Here is a 14,832-nt window from a genome sequence, read left to right as displayed (position 1 = left end):
TAGGCTTGGTAACACCAAACCTAGCCCAAAATAATTTAAAAAACAAAAGTTTCTCAAAACCCATACAAGTTTTGAGAAACATTATTTTTTTGTGTAGGCCACAAGTTTTGGCCATTTTCAACACCAAAACCTATGGAACAACAACAAGGGAAAGCCAAAAAACCATAGAACCCACACAGGTTTGCAATTATTTTGGATTTTCCCAACATTAAGAGCAATTTTCAACAATGACACCCCGTCGAACAGGTAAGATTTGATTGGTTTGATTATTTTTGTTTGCATTTTAATTGAAATAGGGGTTTTTAATTGATTTAAGTTTTATTTTTATTAATTTGATGTCAGATTCTTCAAGCAATCCCCAAAAACAAAATAGACAACAAAGACCTCCTCCTGCATAATAAACACAAGCAAACCCTGTAAGCATTGCACATGAGCAACAAGAAAACCCTCAAAATCCTCAAAATGCTGCTCCTCAATAACCACTGCCACCCTGAAAACCTCCACGTCCTCCATTAGATCATGTAGATGCCACACAAGAGGATCTCATCAATCACCTTACACAAAATAGTGCCCAAATTTCTATATTGGTGAATAGGTTGAGGTCCTCTAGGATTGAGCACCACTCAACCCTCGCCAAAACACTAGAAACAATGGCTAATAGTGCAAATGAGGTATCTAGGGAGGTTACGAAATGGGGTTCATGGAGGGGTAGATGTTAAACATTTTATGTGGATGGGTTGTCATATGATCAAGTGAAAAAAAGGGCATAGGTAAAGCTGACATATGTGCTCTTTTTGCCGATCCTATTACTAGTAACAACCTAGAACTAAATATGACTCGGTTTCCTCTACATTGGTGTGTTCATGCTAAGCTGAAAGAATATTTTTGGAATAGGTGGTATATGGTCTTTGACCAACCACCTTGTAATAATTGGGAGGTGCCTCTATATCTTTTGATAAAGTTGTATTGTGAGTTTATCCTCAGCGAGAAGCCGAATTACTTTGACATCTGACAATTTTAGTGTAGAGGGAGAGGCTCTACGTAGGATAGACCTGGGGCCCATAGGGTGGTAGAGCCACATCATAGGAGGCATACAACTCCTAAACCCATGGTTCATGTCATTGTCCCTATATCCTTGAAGGACTCTATGGAGCAGAGGATGTACCAGCACCTGTGGCACCTCCTTCATCAGGGACACCTCTTTCATCAACAACACCTCCTTCATTAGCGACACCTCCTTCATTAGTGTCACCTCATGCATCATTTGGCACAAGCCAACCCATTCAACATATGTGCCCCGCCTGCCAGGGTGTATGTTCTGGTGTAGACACTGACGCAGACTAGGATGGTTTGACATCTCATTCATGTACATGTTGTAGGAGTAGATGCCATGCTTCCAATACAGAGGATGTGGCCCTCACCGATGAATTGATCAATTTGTTGTACCCTCTCTATCAGACACAAGTGCGTTTAATTCTATTTATGACATGTTATCAATTAAGTGACTAAATCTTATAAAAAAATGAATTTTTATTTTTAAAACAATTTAAAGTAACATATAAATAAAATACGTTGCAGGGTGCAACGGGTGGTGGGAGTACACCACATACTTTTCAGTCGATTCCATAGTCACAGGTAGTTTCGCCACCAGAGGTAAAGATTTGTAAATTTGTTAAAAATATAATAATACATTGGTTTCAAAATATCTTTTGTTAATTATATGTATCATTACTTGGTGTTTTATAGGGCTTATCAATGGCTGAGATGTCCCAACTTGATGATATCACGCTTTCGGCCATTGACTTTGGCCAAGATAGATATGCGGTACCATTTAGATTTATATATTTTTGACTTAAGTGTTATATTAAATACATTCTCTTTTCCCTTATGTTAATTTTTTCTGTTAGTTTACCCCACTTGCCTCAAGGACATCTCATGTGAGAAAGCCATCCTCTAGCACTCCGAGGTAGAAAAAGATATCCTCTCGGACACCCAAACAACAAAAGGTAATTAAGTACAATTTAAATTCATTTGTTGAAATGTATTATGATTAAACATGTATATGTAGATATTGATAAATGCACTTAATTTATTTTTTCTATATACAAAAACATATGGGGTGTTAGTTAGATGAGAGCCGGGGGGGGGTGAATCAGATAAACTCACAATACAATGATCTATCTAGATTCAACCTCGGTAGAACTTACTTCATATGCAACTATGACTGTAAATCATTCAAACTCATAAACTCATAAACTTGAAACAACAAAACACATTTAACACCAGATTTAACGTGGAAACCCAAATAGGGAAAAACCACTATGGGATTTCAGACCCACTAAGAAAATATACTCTTCTAGAGTATGCTTGGTTAAAAGCCAATCCTATTAAAGATTACATAAACACATTTGCTAGATGTGACCCGGTCAAGGGATTTCCCTCAGATCTATCAGAATCTTGCACTTTGTTAGAAGTGACCTTGTCAAAGGATTTCAAACACTCATTCAGGATGTTACCTTGCTAGAGGATTTACAAATAAGATTGTTAGGTCCACTCGGTTAAGAGATTTCCTGTCACTTACAAAAATAAATAACAATAATAAAATATATCTGCAACTTCACATCTAAAATGTTAAAGCAGACTCTATGTGCTCAAAATAATCTTGTCAAAAGACTTATCTTCCTCCTTGTTGGGCTTCTCAATCTGTTCTTCAATCAAATCTTCAATCTTCTATACTCGGTAATCACCTCTGCAATATCACTTCTCTTCTATTTGCCCACATACATTGTTCATCAACTATTCCTTATTTATAAGCAATTCCTAACCGCTTAATCTCCTTAATCACATTTCCCATGATTAATCTTAGCCATCAGATCTTCAAACTTGACTAGGTTCATTGAATCCTTCGAACTGAAAAACGTTTTATCTTGCCTTGAAACTTGTATACCTTCCTTGGTACTTGTACTCGATTATAACTGTTCAATCTGTGTTGTAGATCCAACTCTTGAATTTTTATTGTCGTTGATCCTTAACAAACTACTTGCATGACATTTCAATCTTCTATAAATCTCCAGCTCATTGGCATCCTTCATTTAATAGTGTATTTATTCATCCAATGCATTCTATTACTACTTAGTTGATACTCGGTAAATACAGAACTTTACTTGGTAACTTCTTCCTTCTTTAACCGACATTGATAACCTTGGTGTTTACTGACTAGCTCCTTGCTCCATAAAATAGAACAGTATCAAACCTTTACTCATTCTGTTACATGAAATTGTTTCTCCTTCTTATTCAGTCTTCGAATACACATATATAGGATATCAAAATAATCAAAATAACATAATCTCATCACTGTCTAACTCAGTAATAGTTGCCCATTGAATAACTTATTACTCCCCTTCATTTTCACATTCTTTCTGTGTCACTTACCAACATCTTTATAGTCATCAAAACATACTCTTTAAGATATGGCAACATCATACTGAATCAGAAAATCAATTGCTTGACATCAATGACAAAATAATATTATTAAGACAGTAATCATCCTTTATCAATTATATCATCAATCTCCAACAACCTTTTCAATATCATCATACCAACAAACTTAATGTAATGCCAACAATCTCCCCCTTTGGCATTGATGGCAATACCAACTTGATTTATTCCAATTGATTCAGACTACTGTAATTCTTCTCCTATGATCCTTGAGCTATAAACTTCTCCTGTGATCTTCTCCCCTGTCATTAGTTTTCTCCCCCTTTGACAACAATGCCAAAAGTAAAACTTAATTCATGATTACTTCCCTTGTGAAGTAATTTCCTTGCTTGTTGTATCATCTTAGGTTTGGTTAGGGCATCTTGTCTTCATTCATTGTTCCCTGCACAACTTTAGGCAACCTCCTAAAATGTGTAAATCAACATCAACTCACAAATAGTATTCTGTAGAGTCATAGAATTGATGCTTTCACTGAACTCTGTCAATGAGTACTAGATAGGGGTAGGACCCCTAACTTACTTTTGAGATACTCAAAAGTGTCCCTTGGCAGTGGCTTTGTGAAGATGTCTGCTAATTGTTCCATTGTGCTAACATATTCTAGCACAAATTTCTTTTCTTGAACTTCTTCTCTTAGATAATGATACTTTATAGAGATATGCTTTGTCTTAGAGTGCATTACCAGATTCTTTGAAATGTTAATAGCACTTGTATTATCACAAAATATAGTTACTGGCTCGGTAACTGTCTCATTCATACCTTCCAATAATTGTTTGATCCATGCTATATTGGTACAATTCAATGCTGCAACGACATATTCAGCTTCAGCTGTTGACTATGAAATGCATCCTTGTTTCTCGCTAAGCCAACTCACTAGTCTTTCTCCCAAAAAGAAAGCTCCACTGCTTGTGCTTTTCCTGTCATCAATATTTCCTACCCAATCAACATCAGTATAGACTTTTAAGTCAAAATCATTCCTCTTTTTATATAGTAAACCATAATCTTCAGTGCCTCTCAAGTATCTGAAAATTCTCTTGATTACTGTCATATGGGTTTCTTTGGGATCTGCAGAAAATCTTGCAGCTATACCTACTGTGTGTGCTATATCAGGCTTGCTGTGAACTACATATTGCAACTTTCCAATCATAGATCAGTAAAGTGTCTCATCAACAGATGCAGATTCATCATTCTTTGATAGTTTACAATTAGTAGTCATAGGAGTACTTACAGGTTTACAATCCTCCATTCCAAATTTCTTCAAGATTTCCTTTATATACTTGGATTGAGTAATGAAAATCCCAATTTTCATTTGCAGTATCTGTAAACCTATAAAATAATTTATTTCACCGATTAATGACATCTCAAATTCTTTGCACATTTCATTTCCAAAGTTCTTGCATAAAGAATCATTTCCACAAAAAATGATATCATCAACAAATATGGCTGAAATCAGTATTTCATTATCCTCATCATTCTTCATATACATGTTGTTGTTTTCACTAGTCCTCATAAATCCAATCTTGATTAAGTAAGAGTGCAACCTTTCATACCATGCTCTAGGTGCTTGCTTTAGGCCATATAAAGCTTTGTTCAACTTATATACCTGATCTTTATTCTTCTCTTCAATAAATCCTTTAGGTTGTTCAATATAGACTTCTTCTTCTAGTATACCATTCAAAAATGTAGATTTAACATCCATTTGATATACCTTGAAATTTTGGTAAGCAACATATGCCAACAATGTTCTCACTCCTTCAAGTCTTGCCACAGGTGCAAAAGTCTCACCATAGTCTATTCCTTCTTCTTGAGAATAACCAAACTACCCTTGCTTTATTCCGAATGACCTCACCTTTTTCATTTAGCTTATTTCTGAAAATCCACTTTGTATTGATTACATTTTTCTCTTTTGGTCTTGGGATCAGTGTCCATGTTTCATTTTTCTTGATTTGTTCAATCTCTTATGTCATAGCAGTCACCCAATCTTCATTGCTTAATGCCTCTTTTACTATCCTTGGTTCAAACTCGGATATCAGACATGTGTTCTGTCTCAGTTTGTTCCTTGTCATCACTGGAGCATCCTTATCTCCTATAATCTGACTTGATTCATGATTTCTTCCGACATATTTTGCTAATATAGGCTCAGTAGGCTCTATATGATCTTCTTCATCACTCAGTAACTTAGTATTTTCTTCATCGGCTTTCTCGGTTAGACTTCTCAATTCTACATATACAAACTCTTCATAATCTTATGGTTCTTTGGAGTTTCCTTCATCATTCCTTTCTGCAAATTCATCAATTTTCACATTTGCACTTTCCACTATTTTGTTAGATGATTTGATCAGACATTTAAATGCTTTGCTCGAAATATTCCTTCCTCGCTTTTCTGATCAAATTTTCCATTTCTGTCATCTTTGTGAACATAACATCTACTTCCAAATATTTTAAAATAACTTACATTTGGTTTCTTATCATACCAGATTTTATACAGTGTCTTCATAGTTCCTTTCTTCGGTTGTACTCGGTTTAGGGTGTAGATTGCAGTGCTTATTGCTTCTCTCCAAAATATTTGAGGTACTTTCTTTTCTATCATCAAGGTTCTGGCACAATCTAAAATTGATCTGTTTCTTCTTTCAGCTATCCCATTTTGTTGTGGTGTTCTCGGTGCAGATACTTGTCTCTTTATACCATGATCATTGCAGAATAAGTTAAATTCATCTGAAATGAACTCTCCTCCTCTATCAGATCTTAGACATTTCAACTGTCTTCCTGCTTCATTTTCAACTCTTGCCTTATACCATTTGAACATTTCAAAGGCTTTTGATTTCTCTTTTAAAAATATAACTGACATCATCCTTGAGTAATCATCCACAAATAATATGAAGTATTTATCACCATAATAGCTTTGAACTTTCACAGGACCACAAAGATCAATGTGTACAAGATCTAAAATTCCTTTAGAAGTGTAAGACTTACTTGTAAAGATTGATTTTGTCATCTTACCCATCTGGCATCTTCGGCATATTGCATTCTCAAGTTTTTCCAAGCTCGGTAGACCTCTTACTCGGTGCTTCTTACTTATTTTGATCAGGTTATCAAAATTTACATGACAAAACTTTTTATGCCATAACCAGGTATCTTTTATTTTTGCATACAGACGATTGTTCCGAGTTGAGTCAAGATGAAATGTATTACCTCTTGTTTGAGTCCCGGTAGCAGCCAACTTTCCATGTTTGTCATGAACTTTGACAATTCCTTTCTGAAATTCTATTCGGTATCCAGTATTGTTTAGCTATGCTACACTCAACAAATTGTATTTTAGACCTTCAACCCAATATACATCATCACATTTAGCATTGTCAAGAAGTGTGATAGATCCTTTACCTTTCACAGGACATGGTGCATCATTAACAAATCTTGCATAACCTCCATCATAGTCTTCTAATTTAACAAACTTGTGTTTATCACTTGTCATGTGATGTGAGCATCCACTATCTATGATCCAAGAATCATTATTATTTATGTGTGATATTAAGGCTTTTTCTTCATACCTTTCTTCATCTGATCCATCTTTGATAGCCACATATACAACTTCCTCTATCTCGGTCCCATCAGATTTTTCATCATTGGATTCCTCATCAGCTACTAGGCATGTCTTTCTATCTCTCCTTCTGAAGTCTCGGTGCCCTCTGTATTGGTTGTCTTTCTGTCTGTCATCTCAGTATTCTCTCTTTTCACTAGATTCTTTGTCAGGACAGTTTGAAGCCATATGTCCAATTTTATCACAGTTAAAACATTTCAAAGGTAACTTTCCTTTATACTTACCCTTGCCTCTTGGTAACCTTCTGGCCAATAATGCTTAAAACTCTTCTTGCTTTCTGATTTCCTCATATAGTTTGTGTACTTCTTCCATGTTTTTGCAAAATCTCTCACTTGCTCCACTGTGATTTCCTTCGACATACTTATACATTCTATCATTGTAATCATTAGATTCACCAAGATGAAAAGAACTGAATGCAGATTCAACTTTGTTAACCGAAGACCCACTGTTATCAAAATTACTCAACTCAAAAGCATGTAGCTTACTGATAGTAGCATCCAAAGAGACTAACATGTTTGGTACAGACCTTAATTCATTAATTGCAAAGACTCAAATGGCATGAGCAGGTAGAAGTGTTTGTTACATCCTTTTCTTCAATAGTTCCTCCTGCTCCTTTGATTTGATTGGCAGTTTCCTTTAACCTTGTGGTGTATTGGATTATGTTCTCACCTTCATTCATTCTCATGGATTCAATTTGTCCTCTTAGACTATCTACTTTTTCTCTTTGAACATATTCATCACCACCATACACAGATATAAGCTTATTCCACATAGCTTTGGCATCATTACAACCTTCTAGATCATTAAACTCTGAGTCGGTCAATGCTGATGTTATTTAAATCATTGCTTGAATATGTTCTTGTTTTTCGTTTATCTCTTCCATTGTCATCGGGTAGGCGCTAGGTGTAGTGTAATCATTCTCCAGATAATATGTTGCATATTCTCCAATTCCTGATAAGTGCAGCTTCATCCTTTTCTGCCATGTGGAGAAACTTGACTTGTTCAACTTTGGTGCATCCCTTTTATACATCTTCGAATCTTGCCTCAAGTTCCTTTAAACTTTTCTTTCGAAGTTCTAGCTCTAATACCAATTGTTAGTTAGATGAGAGGGGGGGGGGGGGGTGAATTAGATAAACTCACAATACAATGATCTATCTAGATTCAACCTTGGTAGAACTTACTTAATATGCAACTATGACTATAAATCATTCAAACTCATAAATTGATAAACTTGAAACAACAAAACACATTTAACACCAGATTTAATGTGGAAACCCAAATAGGGAAAAACCACTGTGGGATTTCGGATCCACTAAGAAAATATACTCTTCTAGAGTATGCTCGAGTAAAATCCAATCTAATTAAAGATTACATAAACACATTTGCTAGATGTGACCCGGTCAAGGGATTTCCCTCAGATCTATGAAAATCTTGCACTTTGTTAGAAGTGACCTTGTCAAAGGATTTCAAACACTCATTCAGAATGTTACCTTGCTAGAGGATTTACAAATAAGACTGTTAGGTCCACTCAGTTAAGAGATTTCCTATCACTTACAAAAATAAATAACAGTAATAAAATATATCTACAACTTCACATCTAAAATGTTAAAGCATACTCTATGTGCTCAAAATAATCTTGTCAAAAGACTTATCTTCCTCCTTGCTGGGCTTCTCAATCTGTTCTTCAATCAAATCTTCAATCTTCTATACTTGGTAATCACCTCTGCAATATCACTGCTCTTCTATTTGTCCGCATACATTGTTCATCAAATATTCCTTATTTATAAGCAATTCCTAACCACTTAATCTCCTTAATCACATTTCCCATGATTAATCTTAGCCATCAGATCTTCAAACTTGACTAGGTTTATTGAATCCTTCGAACTGAAAAACATTTTATCTTGCCTTGAAACTTGTATACCTTCCTTGGCACTTGTGCTCGGTTATGACCGTTCAAACTGTGTTGTAGATCAAACTCTTGAATTTTCATTGCCGTTGATCCTTAACAAACTTCTTGCATGACATTCCAATCTTCTATAAATCTCCAGCTCATTGGCATCCTTCATTTAATAGTGTATTTATTCATCCAATGCATTATGTTATTGCTCGGTTGATACTCGATAAATACAAAACTTTACTCGGTAACTTCTTCCTTCTTTAACCAACACTGATAACCTTGGTGTTTATCGACTAGCTCCTTGATCGGTAAAATAGAACAGTATCAAACCTTTGCTCATTTTGTTACATGAAATCTTTTCTCCTTCTTATTCAGTCTTTGAATACACACATATAGGATATCAAAACAATCAAAATAACATAATCTCATCACTGTCTAACTCGGTAATAGTTTCCCATTGAATAACTTATTACTCCCCTTCATTTTCACATTCTTTCTGTGTCACTTACCGACATCTTTATACTCATCAAAACATACTCTTTAAGATATGGCAACATCATACTGAATCAGAAAATCAATTGCTTGACATCAATGACAAAATAATATTATTAAGACAATAATCATCCTTTATCAATTATATCATCAATCTCCAACAACCTTCTCAATATCATCATACCAACAAACTCAGTGGATGAGATGTCCCAACTTGATGATATCACACTTTCAGCCATTGACTTTGGCCAAGATAGCTATGCGGTACCATTTAGATTTATATATTTTTGACTTAAGTGTTATATTAAATACATGCTCTTTTCCCTTATGTTAATTTTTTTTGTTAGTTTACCCCATCTACCTCGAGGACATCTCATGTGAGAAAGCCATCCTCTAGCACTCCGAGGCAGAAAAAGATATCCTCTCGGACACCCAAACAACAAAAGGTAATTAAGTACAATTTAAATTCATTTGTTGAAATGTATTATGATAAACATGTATATGTAGATATTGATAAATTCACTTAATTTATTTTTTCTATATACAGAAACATATGGGGTTTATGAAATTAATGAATGCACTTGATGCTGATGAGGTTCAACAAAGGGAAGAGGTGATATCTTCCTATTCACTTTGGATTGCATTCTTGCTTGTTCGAAATAACTAAATCCTTTTATGTTTATATCATATGTTATCATTTTTCATATAGGAAATGGTAATAGCTGCATCAGATTTGACTAAGCCTCCTAAGGTTATAGGAGAACTATAGGAGGCTTCGGTGTGCATTTGTTCTACATATGTTAAAAATATTTGTTTTATCTAGCTTGTCAACAACTTTGGGTTGTTAACTTGTATAATTGTCTTTAACCTATTACAGGCCCCTTCCAAACTTCTTATTGTTATTCTACCATTCCATTTCAGTAGAACTCCTACACATATATTATGGGATCCAAAACGACCAAGGGAAAAGGTATGTTTTGCTTAGATCAACTCCTTTCCACTAATTGCACAATGGAGTTGAAACCCTCTAGTTAACTCCTTTCGGATCACTTACCATGGATATAGGAAATGGTCGTAACTGATTCATCTATGACTTTGCCTCCTACGACCATAGCACATCCATCTGAGGCTCCGGTATGCTTTAGTTTTTTAGTCTATTCATTTTTAGTTATTATGTGTTATTTGACATATATGTTATTAACATGTATTAATGTTGTTTTACCAGTTACAACTCCCTTCAGGACATCCCACGGATCCTCAGCCTCACCCAATCGCAGAAGACAAAGATGAGGTAATCAACATTTCAACTTCAAACAATTTAGAGTTCAGTATTTAGTTCTTTTGATTTTATATTGAGAAAATATATCTGATTCGACATTTGAATTGTCCTTGTGCAACCACCTGCAGAGCCACGTACTTCTTCGAAGAGGCTCGATTTTGATGATCTGCCATAGTCATAGATATCAATAGAGACATATAGTTATAGTTGTGGTCATTGACAGACCAATTTTTTTATATATTTGACATTTGTATATGTATATATCGACTTTGATAGACATGGCACATGCCACATTTTTGTAACTATTATTGATTTGGCATCTATGCCATTTTTTGATATGTACATGATATTTTTTCATTTTGATATATATGAAACTTGATATTCAATCCAATTTGTTCATTGATATATATGAAACTTGATATTATTGAAACTTACTTATTTGCTATTGAAATGTGATCAAACTTGTTCATTGTGTATATGTCTTAAAATGTGATCCAATTTATTCATTACTTGTAACTCATATGGCATACACTTTTAAGCTATCTATTGCTCATATTGTGTATACCTAAATACCAACACCGGTAATGCTGATATTGTGTATTTTGATTGAGTGAATTTACTTTAAGTCCTTCATGCATGAAGAGAATGGAGTGAAGTTATTATTTCATAAACTCAGGCTTATGGAGCGAAGTTCATCATTTCAAGGACCAATTAAGACAAGATTTGAGCGCACAAAGCAAATTTGAAATTTATCTAAGGATGAGTCAGCTTAGGTAAGGTTTTAATTTAAACTTTATTCCATAACAAGTTAGCCTTAGGGTAAGAGACACACCTATTCATCCAAATCACCTATAAAAGAAGAGTTGAAACAATCATTTTAACGTCAAATCAAACCAATTATCTCTTCTTTCGTAAAAAAACATTAGTGAGAGGTGGCAAAATAGTACATCTTTCATTCTGCTTGTCGTGGTAATGAACCGTCAGCGCGAGCACATCCGGGTGGTTGGGTTTACGTTAGGTATGCCCTTGTTTCTCTCCCCAAGACATTTGATCATTCCAAACCACCTCGTAGCAACGTTTTCCCTTGAGCGCTCAAAGTGGAAAAAATGGTCAAACTTTGACATCGCGTAACTCGCAGACCGTGGCACTTATGGATGATCTGTGTGAATCTATGGGGTCATGTTGTCTCTGCCTAAAAAATACTCTCTCAGTTTTGGACAAATCGATTCCATTTTCTTGTGGTGAGATTTTTTCTATCGCATTAAAAACCATCGAAAACCATCAGTGAGAGGTGGCAAAATAGTGCATCTTTCGTTCTACTCATCGTGTGAACGAACCGTTAGCGCGAGCACATTTGGGTGGTCAGTTTTACACTAGGTGTTCCCTTGTCTCACTCCTCAAGATGTCTAATTGTTATGAGCCACCTCGTAGCGACATTTTCCCTTGAGCGCTCAAAGTGGAAAAAATGGTCAAACTTTGATGTCGTGTAACTCGGAGACCGTGACACTTATGAATGATCCATTTGAACCTATGGATTTGTGTTGTCTCTTCCTAAAAAATCCTCTCTCAATTTTGGACAACTCGATTCTGTTTTCTTGTGGTGAGATTTTTTTTGTCACATAAAAAACGTAAAAAACCGTCAGTGAGAGGTGGCAAAATAGTGCATATTTCATTTTGCTCATTGTGGGAATGAACTGTCAGTGAAAGCACATTTGGGTGGCCATGTTTATATTAGGTGTGCCCTTTTCTTTCTCCCCAAGACGTTCGATCATTTCGAGACACCTCGTAGCAACGTTTTCACTTGAGCGCTCAAAGTGGAAAAAATGGTCAAACTTTGACACCGAGTAACTTAGAGACCGTGGCACTTATGGACGATCTGTTTGAACCTATGTGGTCATGTTGTTGCTGCCTAAAACATTCTCTCTCTATTTGAGACAAATAGATTCTATTTTCTTGTGGTAATATTTTTTCTGTCGCATCAAAAACCATAAAAAATCGTCAGTGAGGTGGCAAAATAGTGCATCTTTTGTTCTGCTCATTGTGGGAAGGAAGAGTCAGTGCGAACATGTTTGGGTGGCTGGGTTTAGGCTAGGTGTTCCCTTGTTTTTCTCCCCAAGATGTTTGATTATTTTGAGCCACCTCATAGCGACGTTTTCCCTTGAGTGCTCAAAGTGGAAAAATTGGTCAAACTTTGACATGGCATAACTTAGAGACTGTGGCACTTATGGATGATCCGTGTGAACCTATGGGGTCATGTTATCGCTTACTAAAAAATACTCTCTCGGTTTTGGATAACTCGATTTAGTTTTCTTGTGGTGAGATTTTTTCTGTCGCATAAAAAACTGTCAAAAACCGTCAGTGAGAGGTGGCAAAATAGTGCATCTTTTGTTTTGCTCATCGTGGGAATGAATTGTTAACACAAGCGCATCCAAGTGGTTGGGTTTACGCTAGGTGTTCCCTTGTCTTTCTCCCCAAGATGTCTGATCATTCCAAGCTACCTCATAGCGAGGTTTTCCCTTAAGCACTCAAAGTGGAAAAAATGGTCAAACTTTAACGTGATGTAACTAAGAGATCGTGACACTTATGGATGATCCATTTGAATATATGAGGTCATGTTGTTTCTTTCTACAAAAGCCTCTCTCGGTATCAGACAAGTCGATTTCATTTTCTTGTGGTGAGATTTTTTCTGTCGCATAAAAAACTGTCAAAAACCGTCAGTGAGAGGTGGCAAAATAGTGCATCTTTCATTCTGCTCGTCGTGCGAACAAACCGTCAGCATGAGCACATCCAAGTGGTTAGTTTTACACTAGGTGTGCCCTTTTCTTTCTCCCCAAGATGTCTGATCATTCCAAGCCACCTCGTAGCGATGTTTTCCCTTGAGTGCTCAAAGTGGAAAAAATGGTCAAACTTTGACGTCGCGTAACTCGGAGACCATGGCACTTATGGACGATCCGTTTGAACCTATGTGGTCATGTTGTCGCTTTCTAAAATATACTCTCTAGGTTTTGGACAACTCAATTCTATTTTCTCATGGTGAGATATTTTCTGTCGCATCAAAACCCGTAAAAAGTCATTAGTGAAAGGTGGCAAAATAGTGCATTTTTCGTTCTGCTCATCGTGGGAATGAACCATCAGCGCGAGTGTGTCTATGTAGTTGGTTTTATGCTATGTGTTCCCTTGTCTCACTCCCCAAGACGTCTGATCGTTCTGAGCCACCTCGTAGCGATGTTTTCCCTTGAGCGCTCAAAGTGGAAAAACAGTCAAACTTTGATGTCACATAACTCAAAGACCGTGGCACTTATGGACAATCCGTGTGAACCTATAGGGTTGTGTTGTCTCTGCCTAAAAATTCTCTCTTGGTTTCAGACAACTCGATTCCATTCTCTTGTGGTGAGATTTTTTTTGTCGCATAAAAAATAGTAAAAAACTCTCAGTTAGAGGTGGCAAAATAATGCATCTTTCATTCTGCTCATCGTGGGAATGAACCGTCAGCGTGAGCGGGTCTGGGTGGTCAGGTTTATGCTAGGTGTGCCCTTTTCTCACTCCCCAAGATGTCAGATCATTCTGAGCCACCTCGTACAACGTTTTCCCTTGAGCGCTCAAAGTGGAAAAAATGGTCAAACTTTGACATCACGTAACTCGGAGACCGTGACACTTATGGATGATCCATTTGAACCTATGGGGTCATGTTGTTTCTGCCTAAAAAATCCTCTTAGTTTTGGATAACTCTATTCCATTTTCTTGTGGTGAGATTTTTTCTATTGCATCAAAAACTGTCAAAGACCGTTAATGAGAGGTGGCAAAATAATGCATCTTTCGTTCTGCTCATCGTAGGAACAAACTATCAGCATGAGCGCATCCAAGTGGTTGGTTTTATGCTATGTGTGCCCTTTTATTTCTCCCCAAGATGTTCGATCATTTTGAGCCACCTCGTAGCGACGTTTTCCCTTGAGCACTCAAATTGGAAAAAATGATCAAACTTTGACGTAGCGTAACTCGGAGACCGTGGTACTTATGGACGATCTGTTTAAACCTATGGGTGGTGTTGTCTCTTCCTAAAAAATTATCTCT

This window comes from Cryptomeria japonica, chromosome 3 (genome assembly GCF_030272615.1).
Source record: "Cryptomeria japonica chromosome 3, Sugi_1.0, whole genome shotgun sequence".
Lineage (NCBI taxonomy): Eukaryota > Viridiplantae > Streptophyta > Pinopsida > Cupressales > Cupressaceae > Cryptomeria > Cryptomeria japonica.
Note: the sequence above shows the minus strand (reverse complement) of the source record.